The following is an 18,209-nucleotide window of genomic DNA, read 5'->3' as shown; positions in this document are numbered from 1 at the left end:
TGAGCATTGCTTCCTTTCAGGAACACTCTTCTCTGGCCTTTGGCCTACCACCCTTTCCTGCATTGCCTTTTCCCATTCTGGCTGACCCTTTTCAGTCTTCTGTGTTGGTCCTTCCACTTTTACCTGAGTGCTGGAAGAGGAGCACCTCAGGGTCTCTCATTTTTCTCACTTTGCGTTTTGGGTTTTAAATATGATCTATTTGAATAGTTCTCCCTTACTTATTTCTCTGGCATAGGTTTTCTCAGCCTTAGCACCTAGTAACATTTTATATAGGGTCCATTTTTGTCAGGGGGCTGTCTTGTACACTGTAGGGTGTATAGCAACAGCATCTCTGGCCTCTACCTACTAGATGCCAGTAGAACCCCCTCTATCCCACAAGTGGCAACCAAAACTATGTCACACATTGCAGAGTGTCTCCTGGGGTGTCAGAATCACCCCCAGGTGAAAACCATTTAGCCTGAAGCTCTTGTCTGAAGATCTAAGAATAACACCTTTCTGGCAGCTCCAGTGGAATGTCTCCTAGGCATCTCGTACTTAACATGACCAAAGTGGACTCTTGTTTTTTCTTTCTGGTACACTCTTCCTCCAGATTTCCTCATTTCATTTATGGCCTTGAAGACCATTGGAAATACTTGGCTTTTATTCTGAGTGAATTAGGGAGCTATCAGAGGGCTTGGGGCTAAGAAATGATAGATCACTGTTGAGAAGAGACTACCAATTATATATAAGGTTGAAGCAGGAAGACTTGCTAAGAAAATGCTGTGGTGGTGCAGGTAGAAAGATGGACCAGGGTGGTAATAGAGGAGATGGTAAGAAGTGGTATCTTTGGATTAAGTTTTCAATACGGATATCCCTGGGAAAAAGAGTGTACTATATTGTCATAAGATTTCATATTTTTTTTTTTCATAGTGTGATTTGTTTATCAGGTATTTGCTGAAAATTTGTAGGAAACATGTTTGGGTGGATCAGAGCAAGAACAGTGTAGCTAAAGCCCAGGAACTTCTAGGGATGTTACTTGAATGACTTCAGGCCAGAAAGGGTGGTAAAGTGAGAGTCCCCATAGGTGGAGTAAGGAGGACATCCAGTAAAGCCAGGTACACTTCACAGTCTTCCTGGGGCAGACCCCATCACTGTGAAACAAGTACCTAAGGCAGTCAGGAGAAGTCAGTACGGAAGTCAGGAGAGATACCTTGACTAGATATTGGAAGCAAGTCACCTTGGGCTATAAGCTAAAGCGAGGTAGCCATTGGCATATGGGGTGGACATTTTTGTTGTACAAGATTGCCTTATATGTAGTGGAATACTTCAGATCTCTGGTTTCTCACTGATAGCAATGTTTGCTCCCTCATTGTGACATCTAGAATGTGCCCTTTCCCCTCCAATTTCCAAACTCCCATGGGAGTCAGAGGTGCTCAATGGCAAACCGCTTGACCAAGCCCCTCCTTTCTAATTTTAAAAGTGCTTGCCATAACATCAAGTCAAAAGGCTATGGCATGCCAAGCCCTCAAAGAAAATGCTGGTTGTTTCTAGTTTTGGGGATGTAGAAGGTATAGAAATTAAATGTTGCCAGCAGTACTTCAAAATTAGCACTGGTTTTAAGGGAATTTGAATTAAAAGGAATGAAGAGTTTGTATACAAATGAATTCCCTAGCTGTATTTTGGCAAAGGGAGTGGGAGTAGGATAGAAGGAGGGAGATTAATGGCTATGTGTGAATGTTTTTGTACATCATGTCTTTATCAGGTCTAGATAGTATCAAGAGCTAAATATTTTAAAAATCACCCTTTAGAAAATTCAGTAGAAGATAGAATGTAGGTGCACCTGAGGGGCTTAGTTGTTTAAGCATCTGACTCTTGATTTTGGCTCAGGTCATTATCTCAGGGGCGTGAGCCTCACATGAGGCTCTGTGCACAGTGGGGAGTCAGCTTCTCTCTCTCTCCCTCTCCTGCTGCTGCTCCCCCCATGCTTGTTCTCTCTCTCTCTCTCTCTCTCTCTCTCTCAAATAAATAAATAAATCTTAAAAGAAGAAAATAGAATGTTACATTTATCAGATTTGGGATAACTCAGTAATTCAGTACAATAATTCAATATTGGAGCAATGAAAACCTCACTAAAGAATTGGTCAACAGTGTGAATATATAACATTTAAGACTTACTCACAATGGAAAAGTCATGTAACAGATTGGGGAAAATGCTCGTATCAAGTGTGACTAAGGGTTTATATCTGTAATACCTTAAGAGTTCTCTTAAACTTAATGAGGAAAAAAATATCAAGACTTAGTACATAAATGGACAGAGAATTTTAATGGATGAGTAATACAGTTAGTAATCAAAAAGTAGGAATATGTTCATCATCATAGGTAATCAAAGAAATGCATTTTAAATCTACCTTGAGTCACCCTTTCTATTCTCTTGAAAGTACTGGAAATCAAAACAACTTCCAGTTCTGGTGAGATATTAATGAAGTGGGCACCATTCATGTTTGTTTCTTGTGCTATACTCTCAGCCACTTCCTGTCTCTGAATGTGTGTGATTTTAGGTTCTTATGCCTTGTCCATATTACATTTCTCTCCCTCTTCCTTCTGACCTCGTGTTGACTTCTCATCCTTTGAGAGTGGCAGTCAGATGGGAGAGTCATCCCACCCCACTTAGCACTGCTAGTGAGCCATACTTGATTTGCATTTAGCACACCACTGCAGTGCAGGGTATATGGGTCAACGCCTGCCACTTAGGTAGGGGATCCTGAGGTTGGGGTGGTCAGCTATCTCAGGGCCTGGCACACAGCAGTTGTTCAATAAATTTAGAACTAAATTAATGAAATTTGATGAATGTTTTAATGAACTACAGATATGTCAAGATGATAAAATAATGTGGTCACCAAAAGTGTAATTATGAGTGTAATTTATGGCAGAATTTTATAATTGAATACAAAATGGTATGTTTAGTGTGATTTAACCACCTTTGAAAAGTAATATGCAAAGCTGAAATGTTAATGATTTTAAATTACAGATAATAATTTTCTTTGTTACATAAAGATAACTTTTTAATCTTTATGATAAAATATGTAATTTTTCAAGTAAACTGCCAGGATTATCTCTCTCTCTCCTATCAAAAGCTAAACTTTTCTTCTTGTCCAATTATCTGGTTTAACTATCAGGAAGAAGGGTAGACCTACCCAGGTTGTGGACTCACAAGGGTAGCTGCATCTATGTGACTGTGAATTAAGTCTCTAAGCATATTTAAACTTTTACTATACTTGGATTTATATAGCTTGAAAGGTATTTTTCTTTTTCATTTTATTTTCTAAATGGTTCCATCTTATAGATATATGGTACTTAGTATTTATAGTTTATAAAAGCATTCACGTTATCAGTGAGAAGTTCTACAGCTTTTGATGATGTCAGATATAAATGGTAATTGACTTCTTTTACATTTTTTGAGTATCTACCATCTGTCAGTGACTGAGATACAGAGTGCCTTCAGGGAAGTCCTTGTCTGGCAGGGAAGATAGGCAGCCGCGATCACGTGATGAACATATGGTGGGGAACAGGAGGAGGGGGAAAGCAGTTATTTACCAAGAAAATTGGCAGGATAAGATGACTTTTTTTTTTTTTTTTCCCCAGTGAGTTGATTCTTGAACAGGACTTTAGAAGATGAGCAAGATTTTTGCCAAAAGGAGAAAAAAAGGAAAACATGAACAGAAAGGGGGAGGTGTGGAAGTACATGATGTGTGCAGAAGCCACTGAAAGACTTTAGAGAGTGATTTGATATGATCATATTTGTATTTTGGAGAGAAAACTGAGGTCAGTATGGAGAATGAGTGTTTTGAGGAGACGAAAGACGAGTGGTTCTCAGTCTTCTGCTTTTTATTTTTGCATGCTTTCCCATATGTAAGCATCCCTAGATTTTGATTGCAACATAGGTAAGATGAGTTTTATATTATGCACAGTTCTGGTCAGCCAACCATATGGCTTTTCTTAAATTCATAGCTTTATAACAGAGTGTTTCTTATAAACTTCTGGGTGAGAACCAGTGGATTAGAGGAATGAGATCAACAAAGAGGTCATTGCAATGTTTCAGGCAAGAGGTGATGGGTTAAGTCAGGACAATAACAGAAATGGATGGGAAGGAATGTATATGATACGTTTTCCTGTGTAGACTCAGTTCTTGATGTGTGGGATAGGTAGGAAAAGGAATTAGAGATTAGTGTTTCTCAGATTTTAATATGTATATGAATTCCCCGGGGATTTTGTTAAAAGGTAAATTTTAATTTACCAGGTCTAGGGTGGGGTACAATGTTGTGTTTCTAAAAAGGTTCGAGGTGATGAACAACAAACACTGTTGGTCCATGGGCCAATCTTTAAATAACAAGAGTGAGAGCACTTGAGTATCACATTCTAGTATTCAGATGGTAATGTCATTATCTGAAATGGAGAACATAGGAGAAATATTAGAGTGAAGTCCTTATGGGACATTCAGGTATAAAATTATGGACACCTGGAAATTTGGATTTTTAAGGCAAGAGACAAATCAGACCTAGAGATACAAATTGGGGAATTAGCATTTCATCGATTGTAGTAAAAGCCATAAAAATGAATGAAATTACCTTAGTCTAGTACCCTCTAGTTTCATCCAGGTTGTTGTAAATGGAAAGATTTCATTCTTTTTGATGGCTAAGTAATATTCCATTGTGTATCTATACTACATCTTTATCTGTTCATCTGTTGATGGACTTAAACAAGTCATTCAAAGACAAATACCATATAATTTCACTCATATGCGGAATTTAAGAAACAAAACAGATGACAGGGAAAGGGAATGAAAAATAAAATAAGATGAAAACAGAGGGAGGCAAATCATAGGAGACTCTAACTTAAAAGAAATAAATTGAGGGTGGCTGGAGAAAAGATGGATGGGGAGATGGGGTAACTGGGTGATGGATGTTAAGGAGGGCACATGAAGTAATGAACACTGGGTGTTGTATGCAACTGATGAATCACTAAATTCTTCCTCTGAAACTAATAATATAATATATGGTAATTAAATTGAATAAAATATTTAAAAATTTAAAAAACCAAAACAAACACAAAAGTGAATGACATTACCTATAGGAAAGAGATAAAGATAATATTAGAATACATACTTCTGTTTGCTAAAATTTTAATGCTCTATTTAAGTTACTTTATGCAATGGGGAAGAAATTGGATAGGTAGCCTCCTCTCTGTGAACAAATTGTAGGTATAAATTCAAGAGTGAAGAAATCTTTGGAAAACTGCTTCATCTGTTGGTAGTGACCATAGATCAGGTTAAATATTCCATGGGTTAGGTTAAAAACAAATTGAAACACCTGGTTATGTAAATTCATTCAAACAAACAAATATGTATTAAACATCTTCAAAATACCAGCTACTCATCTATGTTTAAAAGAGTAGCAAGTAAGACGTATCCTCCAAATATGGAGGCTAAGCAAAGTAATTACAGTACAGTGGAAGAAATACTGTGGTGAGGGGTTCAGCATGGACAAGTGACTCAGTGTGGAGAGGAGGAACTGTCTTCTTGAGGAAGTATCATTTAAGCCCCAGAAGGCTGAGGGAGGGTGACCTGGAAGAGGTCGAGGAGGGTATGACAGCAGCGACTACAAGGAAAAAAGACCTTGCAGGTTGAAGGAGAGCAATTCAGAGAACATGCAGTGTGGAGAGTAATGATGAGGTTGGAGAGGTGAACGGAGTCCATGGCTAGGCCCACTCTCCTGGGACTTGGTAGAGGGCGGAGGGAGAAAATGGTGTATTTTCCAAAGGAAAAAGTATTATTCTGTCTGGGTGTAATTCAAACAATAGTCTTCTGTGTATAGTTTTATAAGGGTTTTATAAACTGGCCCAGTAATGGAATGACTTACAGTAGCATTGTTTCTATAGGAAAAATGTTTGGGGCTTCAAAAGCTCTTAAAATTCAACTTCCAATTTTGTTTTTCACCATTTGGGGACTGGTTGGATAGACATACAGTTCTATTGCTTTTTGTTATTTGTGCTCAAATTGTATTTTCTCTAGTGTTTATCTACATGGCCACAATGTTGATTTTCCACCCCTTGATATGAATCAAAGGTATCATTCCATAGATGCAGTTGAAATGTTTTCTTTCCTTGAACAGATTCAGAAAATATATGGAAATAAAAATAGAAATCTTTTTAATATATTTTTTGGTTTTCAGAGTTTCTTTCAAATTAAGGGTTCCCTCTGTAAACTATATTGTGGTGTATAGTGTTATATACCAAGAAAGTTTGAAAAATGAAACTGACCTGAAAATTGTTATAAACAGAAAGTAGATGATTTTGGTATGATTTCACTGTGGAAGTCAAATAGAATGCAGAAGCCAAACAATACAAGGACAAAATGCCTAGCTCTTAAAAATATTTTAATGGCCATGAGCTTATCACCATTATCTTCTTCATGACTATTGTTATCATTAGAAATACTAGATATTTTAAAGTAGAAAAGAGACGTTAAGGCAGTCCCTTTATAAAATAGATCTATATGAGCTTCATTTTGTCTAATAAATGAAACCTTAGTCTGAAACTCCCTCAAATTCCCATGTCTCCAGTAGGCAAAGTTAATTTCATTTACACCCATCTCAGTGAAAATGTCTTTCTGTATCAGAATGCCTTTCGGCTGGCAAGTAGTGGAAGACCCAACTAAAACTGAAAATAATAAGTAAATTTTATGATTTCATATAACTAGAAATTTGGAAGAAAGATGGTTTTATAGTTGGTTCATGTAGCAGCTCACTGCTGTCATTAAGCTCTCAGGATCTGTCTTTCCATTCTAACATCCTGCATGAGTTAGCTTTTGTCCTCAGACTTGTCCCTTGGTCTGAAGATGACAGACAGCTTTAGCTCCAAGATTATACCCAAGTACTCAAGATTGTAAGAAAGGAACGTGTTTCTTGTCTTGAGCAGCAACAGCTGCTATCATAAAATACTATAGACTGGGTAGCTTAAACAACAAATATTTATTTTGCACAGTTCTGGGGTTTGGGAAATCTGAGATAAAGTTGCCTGTTTCTGGCTTGAGGTCAACCACCTTTGTGCTGTTTCCTCACATGGCAAAGAGAGCGCTTTCTAGTCTCTTTCTCATTTTGTAAGAACACTTAATTTGGGGCTCCACCTTCATGAACTAATGTAACCTTAATTACCTCCCAAAAGCCCCACCTTTAAATACTATCACACTGCAGATTAGGGCTTCAACCTGTGCATTTTGCGGGATGGGAAGCACAAAAATGCAGACCATAGCATTTCTTTTATGTCTTTTTGTAGAGTCAAAAAAACTTAGCAGACTTCACTGCCTGAATCTGCATCATATAACCCATTTCTAAACCAATCCATGGCAGGGGGTATAGAAGTCCTGTGATTGGCTTAGATTAGTCAAGATTCATGGCCCTCCAACCCTCCCAGAGAAGAACTAAATCAGGATTCTGTTTTCCAGGAAGGAGAGTGGACTGGGAAGGCAGCCACTGGTGTCTGCCTTACCTCCCAAAGCCAGTTGCTCTGCATGGGCTGTGAATCATTTTCTTCCTTTTGGAGGACTTTTTTCTGTTAATTATTTTTTGTTTAATCACCTCTTCCTCTTCTCTTAAGGCTGTATTGTGCTCTCTCTTCTTATAGTGTATCCCTGAATTCTTCTGTGATTGGGATTCTGCTCCTTCTACTAATAACCTTTCCCTTCTGTCATCATCAGTGCCTACCCGATTGCTTGATTCTTTGCCGGTATTACCAGTAATGTTTGGCAAGACTAGTGGTTCTGCAGGTTTAGCAAACACCAGAATCATTTGGAGGGTGATTAAAAATACAGATTGCTGGGCTCCATCCGTAGAGTTTCTAATTCAGTAAATCTGAGCTGGGGCTTGTAGATTTGAGCTTATTTTTTGGGTACTATTGATTTTTACTGATTATTGCCTTCTTCCTTAGTTTCAAAATTCCCAAAATTACCTCTCAAACCTACCTTCTTGTTCTTCCTATATTCTGTTCTATTGATGAATACCAGTGTCCGTTTTCTCAAGTAAGGAACTGGAGCTCACCCTGGTTTTTTTTAATTCTTTCTTATCTCCATATACAGTCAATTCATGTTTCATATTCTAAATACCCCACAAATGCATAATTTTGTCACCATCTCTATTGCCTCTCCTTGAGTTTGAGCACTTACTTCTTTTCACTTACACTACTAGAATGGTCTCTGATGTGCTCGTCCTATATTCCATCTCAGATTTTCTCTTATTTATACTTCCTATTGTTGCAGACTGATTTTTTTTTTTTATGTAAATCTGATCACGTTATTCCTGAGCTCAGAATTCTTTGGGCTCCTGCATCTTCCAGATAAAATCCAGTCTTCTCGCATGCAAGCAAAGAGCTTCAGGGTAGAGTCTCTACCACTTGTCTAGTGCTCTTTTCTGCTCTCTTCTTTACTGTCTTTCAGTATTGAACTTGTCTCAATTCTGAGTTCTTTTGGGTTTTTGAGCCTTTGCTTGTTTTTTGAGCCTTTACTTGTTTTGAGTCTTTACTTGTTTGAGCCTTTACTTGTTTGAAACACTTCTCTTTCCTCCTTGACTGCTTCGGTAAGTCCTGCTTATCTTCTAAGACTTAGCTTAGGGATGCCTCTGCTATTGCCTCACTTCCCTGATACTTTTTCCTTTCTATTCCTGGGAACTAGGTGTTCCTTTTCTCTGCTACCATATAGGTATACAAATGGTACTCATTTGGCCCTTAATCATTGTTCAGTTCTGCTGGTTTATTGAGTGCTTGCTCTCTCTAGACTATAATTTCTTTAAGGACAAAGATTATACTTTTCACCTGTTTTCTAATGTAGCCCCTAACATGATAAGAAACGTTTGGAAAGTGACTGAAAGTTAAGGACCGTTTTTAGTGATAAAAACTGGCTGTAAAAATCAAATCTGAAGAATTTAGGACTGGGGAACAAATAGGGTGACAGAAATACCTTATACTTTCACTGGATTTGTTTAAGATTCTGGTAAAATTCACAGTTCTTACAGTTTTTGACTGAGTAGGGTTAGCGATTGTTGATAGATTATGGAAAAACACTTGAGTGCTATTCCCATTAGGTTGACTTTTTCCTTTCCTTGAGAGTTTGGATGAAATCTAGAAATAGGACTGCTGTTAAGAGTTCTTCAGCCCATTAAGAACTCTATCCAGGAAGATGAGCACAACTGATTCCAAAATTTTCTGATATATATATTTACATATATACACACACATATACATTATATACATACATGTATGTATATTTTATACATATATACACACACACACATATATATATATATATACACTCCCTATTTCATTGCTTTTTGAGAAACCTTTTTTTTTTTTAATTTTTTTTTTTGGTGTTCCAAGATTCATTGTTTCTGTACCACACCCAGTGCTCCATACAATACGTGAGCCTGGTGGTGAATATTAAGGAAGACTTTTTGAGAAATTTATGCAAACTTAAAAAGGGTTATATTTACTTATTTACTTAAATTATTATAAAGCTGCCATCTCTGTGATATATAAATTTTATTTTTAATATTTTAAAGGTTAGCTTATTTATCCATTTTTAAAAAAATACATATCTGCCAAAAATTTCATAGTGGTTGTATGCTCTAAGCCTGCATTGTCTGTGTGGTAGCCATCGACCACATGTGGCTATTTAAATTTGAATTAAAACTTGTTAGAATAAAATTTAATTCAGTTCCCAAATGATGGTAGCCACATTTCAGGTGCTCAATAATTGTATTGGACAAGACAGATATAGGATTAAAACAGTGAATTTGTATGCCATTTTCGACCAGATGAGCTTAACAGATACATATACAAAACATACATATTCAGGTGCACTGGAACACTCTCTAGGATAGAGCACATGTTAGGCCACAAAATTAGCCTCAAATTTAAGAAGACTGAATTCACATTGAGCACTTTTTTTTTCCAACCACAGAAGTATGAAATGAGAAATTACAAGAAGAAAACTGAGAAAAAAACCACAAATACATGGAAGCTGAACAGCATGTTACTAAACAATTAGTGGGTTAATGAAGAAATCAAAGACGAATTTAAAAAGTGCATGTAGACAAATGAAAATGGAAACACAACAGTACAAAATCTTTGGGACCTACCAAAAGCAGTTCTAAGAGGAAAGTTTGTAGTAATAAAGTCCTAGATAAATAAGCAAGGAAAATCTCTAATAAACAATCTAACTTTACACTTAAGGGGACTGAAAAAAACCAAAGCCCAAAATTAATAGAAGGAAGGAAATAAAGATCAGAACAGAAATAAATGAAATAGAGGTTAAAAAAGAAATAAACCCATGAAATCAAGAGCTGGTTCTTTGAAAAGATGAATAAAATTGATAAACCTTTAGCCAGATTCAACAAGAAAAAAAGAGAGGACTCAAATAAAATTAGAAATGAAAGAGGAGAAATAACTGACACCATATCAAGGTCATGACATCATGAAATAATAATAAAATATATATTATATATGTTATAATATATAATATACTATGTATTATATATTATATAAAGGATCGTAAGGACTACTATGAAAAATTATATGCCAAGAAGTTGGATAACATAGAAGAAATGGGTGAATTCCTAGAAACCTATAATTTTCCAAAACTGAATCAGAAGAAATAGAAAATTTGAACAGATTGATTACTAGTAATGAATTGGTAATCAAAAATGTACCAACAAACAAAAGTTCAGGACCAGGTGGATTCACAGGTGAGTTCTACCAAACATTTAACGAAAAGTTAATACTGATTCTTCCTAAACTATTTCAAGAAATAGAAGAAGAAGGAAAACTACCAAATTAATTTTATGAGGCCAGCCACTACCCTAATGCCAAAACTTGACAAAGACACTACAAAAAAAGAAAACTACAGGCCTGTAATCTCTGATAACCATAGATGCAAAAATCTTCAACAAAATATTAACAAACTATGTTCAGTAATATATTAAAAGGATCATTCACGATGATGATATAGGATTTATTCCTGGGATGCAGGGAGGGTTCAGTATCTGCAAATCATACAACATGATTCATCACATTAACAAGACAAAGGGTAAAAACCACATGATCATTTCAGTAGAGCATTTGACAACATTCAACATTCCTTCATGGTAAAAACCCCACAAAGAGAGGTTTAGAGGGGACATACCTCAATGTAATTAAGACTATATATGACAAACCCACAGCTAACTTTATCTCAGTTGCAAAAACTGAAAGGGTTTCCTGTAAGATCAGGAGTAAGACAAGGATGTCTGCATTCACCACTTCATTCAACATATACTGGATTCCTAGCTGCAGCAATCAGACAAGAAAAAGATGTAAAAGCCATCCAAATTAGTAAGGAGGAAGTAAAATGCACCAGTTGCAGATGACACGATACTATATATAGAAAGCCCTAAAAAATTATTAGAACTGATAAAAGAATTCAGTGAAGTTGCACAATACAAATTAACATACAAAAATCTGTTGCATTTCCATACACTAATAACAAACTAGCACAAAAAGATATTAAGGGAAAAAATCCAATTTAAAATTGCAGCAAAAATAATAAGATAACTAGGAATAAATTTAACCAAAGAGAGAAAAGACCTATATTCTGAAAACTGAAAACACTGATAAAAGAATTTGAAGATGACTCAGACAAATGGAAAGGTATACCATACTCTTGGATTGGAAGAATTGATATTGTTAAAATGTCTATATTACCCCAAACAATCTACAGATTTGATGCAGTTCCTATCAAAATACCAGCAATATTTTTCACAGAATAAGAACAAACAATTATAAAATCTCCATCTCTTATAATTACAAATTTTTTTCTTCATTATGTACTGCTGATATTTTGAGTGATTTTTTTTTTCAGATTCCTTAAGTACTAAGTAATACACCAGTAGTATATAATGGTAATTAAAACAGATTTACTCCCTGTCCTCAGGGAAATTATAGTGTAATGGAGGAGGCAAGACAGACAGTGAACACATCAATAAACTATATAATTACAAAAAAAAATCTAAAACTTGTGTAGAACTGCTAAAGACCTCAAATAGCCCAAAAAACAAAACAAAACAAAACAAAACAAAAAACTTAAGAAAAATTTTGTTTTTTTTTTTTAAACCAAGCTTATGATGAAGCTTTGTGTTTGGAAGTTAGAAGATGGTGGTTGTACATTATTTCACTTAGAAAATATAAAAACTCATTTTGTTTTGAAGCTAGGTGTTAAACTGGAATAGCTCTGATACCCCAGAGAATAGTTCCCTTGACATTCCTTTGTTGTTTAATTCTTTAGAACCTTAATTAATTTTTTTTAATCCTGAGAGATTAAACAGTAGACTTGTTAAGAAAACAAAAATGAAACTGAAACCAAAAAGTTTTTTTTTTTTTAAATCTTGAGCAAGAAGAACAAAGGTAGAAACATCAAAATCCCAGATTTCAGGGTACCTGCATGGCTCAGTCAGTTAAACCTCTGCCTTCAGCTCAGGTCATGATCTCAAGGTCCTGGGATCTTGCCCTATGTAATGCTCCCTGCCTGGCAGGGAATCTGCCTCTTCCTCTTCCTTTGCCCTGCTCCCCTGCTCATGCTCTCTCTGTCTCTTAAATAAATAAATAAATAAATAAAATCTTTTAAAAAAAGGAAAATACTAAGGAAAGGAAAATATATTTACAGTACTGTATTTATTTTAAAAAATCCACATTAAATGGACTTGTGCAGCTCAAACCACGTTGTTCAAGGACTAAGTGTCACTGGTTTTTTAAGAAATATAATCTGATGATCTCTCCTTTTTGACTGGGTTAGTATGTTTATGTTTAATATTATTGACATGATTGGATTTACATCTGCTCTTTTGCTTTTTGTTTTCTGTAGGCCTCATGCTTTTTAAAAAATTTCTCTTGAATTCTTTTAAATTTAAGTGAATTCTTTTGAATTAAGTGAATATTTTCCACTCTGATATTTTGAGTCCCTTAATCATTTTTAAATTATACAACTTGAGTTTTCTTAGTGTTTGCTCTAGGTTTTAAAATACGCATTTTAACTTAGAAGAATCTACTTCTCATTTTTACTTAAATTCAGCAAAATAAACTTTTCTCCTGTATAGCTCCATTTTTCTCTTTCCCCACTTTTTGCTACCATTATTATATGTATTATGTCTTTGTGTTGTAAAAACCCAACCATATATTGTTATAATTTTTATTTTATGTAATTTCATGTCTTTTATTATTTATTTATTTATTTATTTTCTTATTTGAGAGAGAGAGAGCACACAAGTGAGGAGAGGTGCACAGGGGGAGGAAAAGGGACAGGCACACTCCCAGCCGAGAATGGAACCTGCCAAACTGAGCTCGATTCCAGGATCCTGAGATCATGATCTGAGCAGAATTCAGATACTTAACTGACTGAGCCACCCAAGTGCCCCTAATCTTATGTCTTTCAAAGAAGCTGAGAGAAGAAAGGAGAACAAATACATATTTATAGAGTTGATTATATTAGCCTTTCTATTTTGCATTCTCCTCTTAGATTTCTGTGGATTTGAGTTTCCATTTGTTGTTATTTCCTTACCCCAATACAGCTTTCCTCTCATTTGCTTTATCTATGTTATTATTGCAAATATATAAAATTTATGGTATTAGGTCATCAGTACATTTGTATATGTATTGTTTTATTGAATTACTTTCTAAATCAGTTAAGAAAAAGGAATTAACTGAGTTTTCTTTTTTTATTTTTTTCTAAAGATTTTTATTTTTTTATTTATTTGACAGAGATCACAAGTAGGCAGAGAGGCAGGCAGAGAGAGAGGAAGGGAAACAAACTCCCCGCTGAGCAGAGAGCCCGATGCGGGGCTCGATCCTAGGACCCTGGGATCATGACTTCAGCTGAAGGCAGGGGCTTAACCCACTGAGCCACCCAGGTGCCCCTTAACTGAATTTTCTGTTTGATGTATCTCCTTACACCAGTAGAAAGCGGACATCATTTAAGTGTGAATTTCTTCTGTTAACAGAACCAGGAAAGTAACAGCTGTCCCTTAACTTTGATTGTATAAACAAGATAAATTTTAATTAGAATTGAGAGATAAATTTAAAGAATAGTCATTTGATCTAAATGAAAAGTCATGCTTTATAGAGTAATTCGTAAAACCTCTCCATCTGTTTTTCTTAAATTGGTCTTTGAGCTAGTCATAAGCAGTGGCAGCAGCATTCAGTACTTCCACCTCCATCTGAGACTGAAGGAGTTAATTATCTCTAGCTAGTCCTGTCTGAGTGAGCTTTTTTTTTTTTTCCCCCCCTGCCAATGGCTTTGAGTATTGTCTTTGAGAATGAGGTATCAGCTACAGCACATCAAAAGAGATGGGTTACTGCTCAGGGTCTTTCAGATTTAACCAGGTTAAATTGGTAGCTGGGTTCCCTGCACTGCATCTCATACTGCTTGACAAGATAATGGCAGAGCCTAAAAGTGAAAATTCAGGCTTATTAATACTGCTACCATTAACAACAACAAAAAAAGGGCACCAGAATAAGAAAAATACAAGAGAAATAATAAATTTAGTGGGACACTGTGACAACAGGCCTAAGCTGGTACTGTCTCAGGCAAACTGACACATGCGGACACTTAACTGGACATGTATTTTTTCAAAAGCCTCCTAACTCCAAACTCTGGATTACTATTGTTCCATCAAAAGGCTATGCCCTCAATATGATTCACTTGTTTGTGACTATTCAGTAATTTCTACCGCAATTATGTACATGGAAAAGAATGTGAAGAATTCTTCCTAGTCAGTTTCATTCATTTGGCATTTCTTTTTTTTTTTTTTTTGTAGAATATTTTCTGTACATCTCAAAACTTTTATTAAGTTTTGCATGCCTTCACTTTTAAACTAAAGACATGTAACAGATTTCCCAAATTATTCTCCCTTAAATTAGTTCCTTTGTTATCTTAAAAAAGAATACAGTAATTAAAAAATTTGGGAATGAAAGGAAGGCAGTTTCTTTATGTTTATTAAAAATGGGTTATTTGAATATGAGTATAATAATACTTTACATTCTATTACAGAATTAATTAAAAGGATTTACTGTATATCTATGGCTCTTTACCAGAACCTTGGGAGACAGGTAAGTGACAAGTATTTTTTGCAGAGATATCTCTGACACATTAAATAATTTGATCTCATAGCTTCCTGACAAAGTGACTTACCTCTTTTTCTCTTCAGTAAAACATTAGTAGAAATATATATTTATATGAGTCTTAATGGACCATTTCTCTAGGATCTGATAAGTCATATTTCCAGGGAGGGAAGGGTTATTTTCTGTCATATTTATAAGGAAGACATTTAATAAGACACACAAGTTTGGCACATTCCAGAACTTAAAGCACTATAAACAAATAAATTAAATAAATAAAATCAGTAAATGCTATGTGGTATCTGGATTATATCTTGCAACTGCAAAAAGCCATTAGTGGAAAAGCAGGTGAAATACAGATAAAATGTGCAGCTTAATTGGTATCAGTAAAACAAGATTAATTCCTTTGTCTTGCCAAAACCATGATTATGTAAGATGTTAAAATTGAGTGAGGGGTATACAGGAGCTCTATGGTATTCTTGCAACTTTTCTGTAAATCTAAAATTTAAATTTATAATAAATAATATTTATAAAAATATTTTAAATATATATATATTTATAAATAAATATATGTTATAAATAAATAAATATATTATAAATAAATATATATATTTATAAATAAATATATGATAAGTATAATAATCTAAAATTATTCCCAAATAAAAATTCACTTAAAACAGTTGATTTATTTGAAAATTATAGTTTAGAAGTAGCTTTTCTCTGTAATTGTTTGAAAAATCAAAATTGTTGCCTTTTATTTATTTTTTTTAAATTTTAAATTTTTTATTTTTTATAAACATATAATATATTTTTATCCCCAGGGGTACAGGTCTGTGAATCGTCAGGTTTACACGCTTCACAGCACTCACCAAAGCATATACCCTCCCCAATGTCCATAACCCCACCCCGCTTCTCCCAACCCCTCCTCCCCCCAGCAACCCTCTGTTTTGTGAGATTAAGAGTCACTTATGGTTTGTCTCCCTCCCAATCCCATCTTGTTTCATTGATTCTTCTCCTACCCACTTAAGCCCCCATGTTGCATCACCACTTCCTCATATCAGGCAGATCATATGATAGTTGTCTTTCTCCGCTTGACTTATTTCGCTAAGCATGATCGCTCTAGTTCCATCCACATTGTCGCAAATGGCAAGATTTCATTTCTTTTGATGGCTGCACAGTATTCCATTGTGTATATATACCACATCTTCTTGATCCATTCATCTGTTGATGGACATCTAGGTTCTTTCCATAGTTTGGCTATTGTGGATATTGCTGCTATAAACATTCGGGTGCATGTGCCCCTTCGGATCACTACGTTTGTGTCTTTAGGGTAAATACCCAGTAGTGCAATTGCTGGGTCATAGGGCAGTTCTATTTTCAACATTTTGAGGAACCTCCATGCTGTTTTCCAGAGTGGTTGCACCAGCTTGCATTCCCACCAAGCGGAGGAGGGTTCCCCTTTCTCCGCATCCTTGCCAGCATCTGTCATTTCCTGACTTGTTTATTTTAGCCATTCTGACTGGTGTGAGGTGATATCTCATTGTGGTTTTGATTTGTATTTCCCTGATGGCAAGTGATATGGAGCACTTTTTCATGTGTCTGTTGGCCATCTGGATGTCTTAAAATTGTTGCCTTTTAAAAAAATCCAGATTCTATTAATAAAGATGCAAGGAAATGTGTGACTATGGGTTTCATTTTTCAGTTTGTAGGAGGCATGGGATTTCAGTTTTTGGATATTGGCATGGTGTTTGTGGCCATCTCCTTATACCTGAGTATAGACTTGCTCTTTGATTCTATGCTTTTTGGTAGTTTAGTACAGCACTTTGTATTAACATAAGCACTTTCCCTATGCCCTGCTTTTTTCTTTTTCTTCTTTTTACTTTGATGTACTATTGGAGGCCAAAGGCCAGTGATGGGCCTTCATTTTGGAGTTGAGACTCTCTCAGTGTATGTTCAGTTACACCTCTGTGAGCTTCTAGGTCAAGTACAAGACACAGTTGACCTATTGTTAAGGAGTATGAATAAAGATGAACATAACTCTTAAATAGCCATTTCTGTAATTGAGCTAAAATAATTGATCGCTGTCAGATAATAGAAATTCTCAGTTTCAAAAATGAACTCTAACTGTATAACTCTTTTAAATTTCTATAAATATTAAAAGACTACAAGAATGGAACTCTGTAGTTTGCTGAAACTATTGCATAAGTTTTCATTAATAAAAGTAAAATAAAAAAAAAAAAAAAAAAAAAAAAAAAAGTAAAATAGCCATGCTGGTCTTATAAATGGTTTCCTGCTTCTGTTGCCAACTTTAATGATTTTAGTTAAACTTAAATTTCATAAAGGGAAATAGAAATATATTATACTTAAAGGATATAGACATTTAAAATAACAACAGACCTGAGTGGCTATTGTAGAATAATTATTAGGCTCCGAGATTTCTGTTTTGCTTGATGGTATTTATTCATCGATCTCATAGTGGAATTGACTTCTTTATTTCTTGGTCGTGTAACATAATTTCACCAGATCTTGGTAGGGAAGTTCAGAAAAATGGAAGACCGTTTTCTCAGGAGAAGTTTAAATTCCTTTGATCATGTAATAGTTCATATATAAACAAACAAAAACCCTCTTTTATCAATCCTCTGTACTGGAAAGCCTAAACGTGTTGTTTTTAGAGACATACTTTATCATTCAGCTGTCATTTTGTGGTCATCTAATGTATAAATGAGAATACCTAATAGGTATTGAACACTCTATGTACCAGGTACTTAGAGTGATCTCATTTAATCTTCACAAATACAAAAATAGTTTGAAATCCCCTTTATAGATGTAGCGGGGGAAGTAACTCATGTCTCCAGGCTAACCCTGAGGCTTTGGTGCAGAAAGAGCAGGTCCCCATGGTGTGCAGTACCTGCTGTTTGGCTCATAATGTTACCAGTGTCCAGGAAATCCTTAATCCATAGACACTTGGTAAACTTGAGAGAATTTTAATTCTTCTGGGGAAAAGGGTGTCTGATCACACTGGGTGACCTAGAGCAGATTGCCCT

At 35.4% G+C, this 18,209-nt stretch overlaps 1 protein-coding gene across 10 annotated transcripts in view; it reads left to right on the top strand.

The window, feature by feature from the left end:
* ZNF438 (zinc finger protein 438) overlaps nt 1-18,209 on the top strand; it is a 185,465-nt gene that overhangs the window by 21,158 nt on the left and 146,098 nt on the right. For 7 of the 10 annotated variants that reach the window (XM_059184194.1, XM_059184197.1, XM_059184187.1 and 4 more), the window contains exon 2: nt 15,098-15,156. The exons of the other annotated variants lie outside the window; for them this stretch is intronic. The gene's annotated coding sequence lies outside the window, so the exon portion shown is untranslated. The remainder of the gene's footprint in view (nt 1-15,097; nt 15,157-18,209) is intronic. 10 annotated transcript variants of the gene reach the window in all.

The sequence above is a fragment of the Mustela lutreola genome, chromosome 8, assembly GCF_030435805.1.
Source record: "Mustela lutreola isolate mMusLut2 chromosome 8, mMusLut2.pri, whole genome shotgun sequence".
NCBI lineage: Eukaryota > Metazoa > Chordata > Mammalia > Carnivora > Mustelidae > Mustela > Mustela lutreola.
The sequence above is the reverse complement of the archived record's forward strand: the minus strand, read 5'-3'. Positions and strand labels throughout refer to the sequence as shown.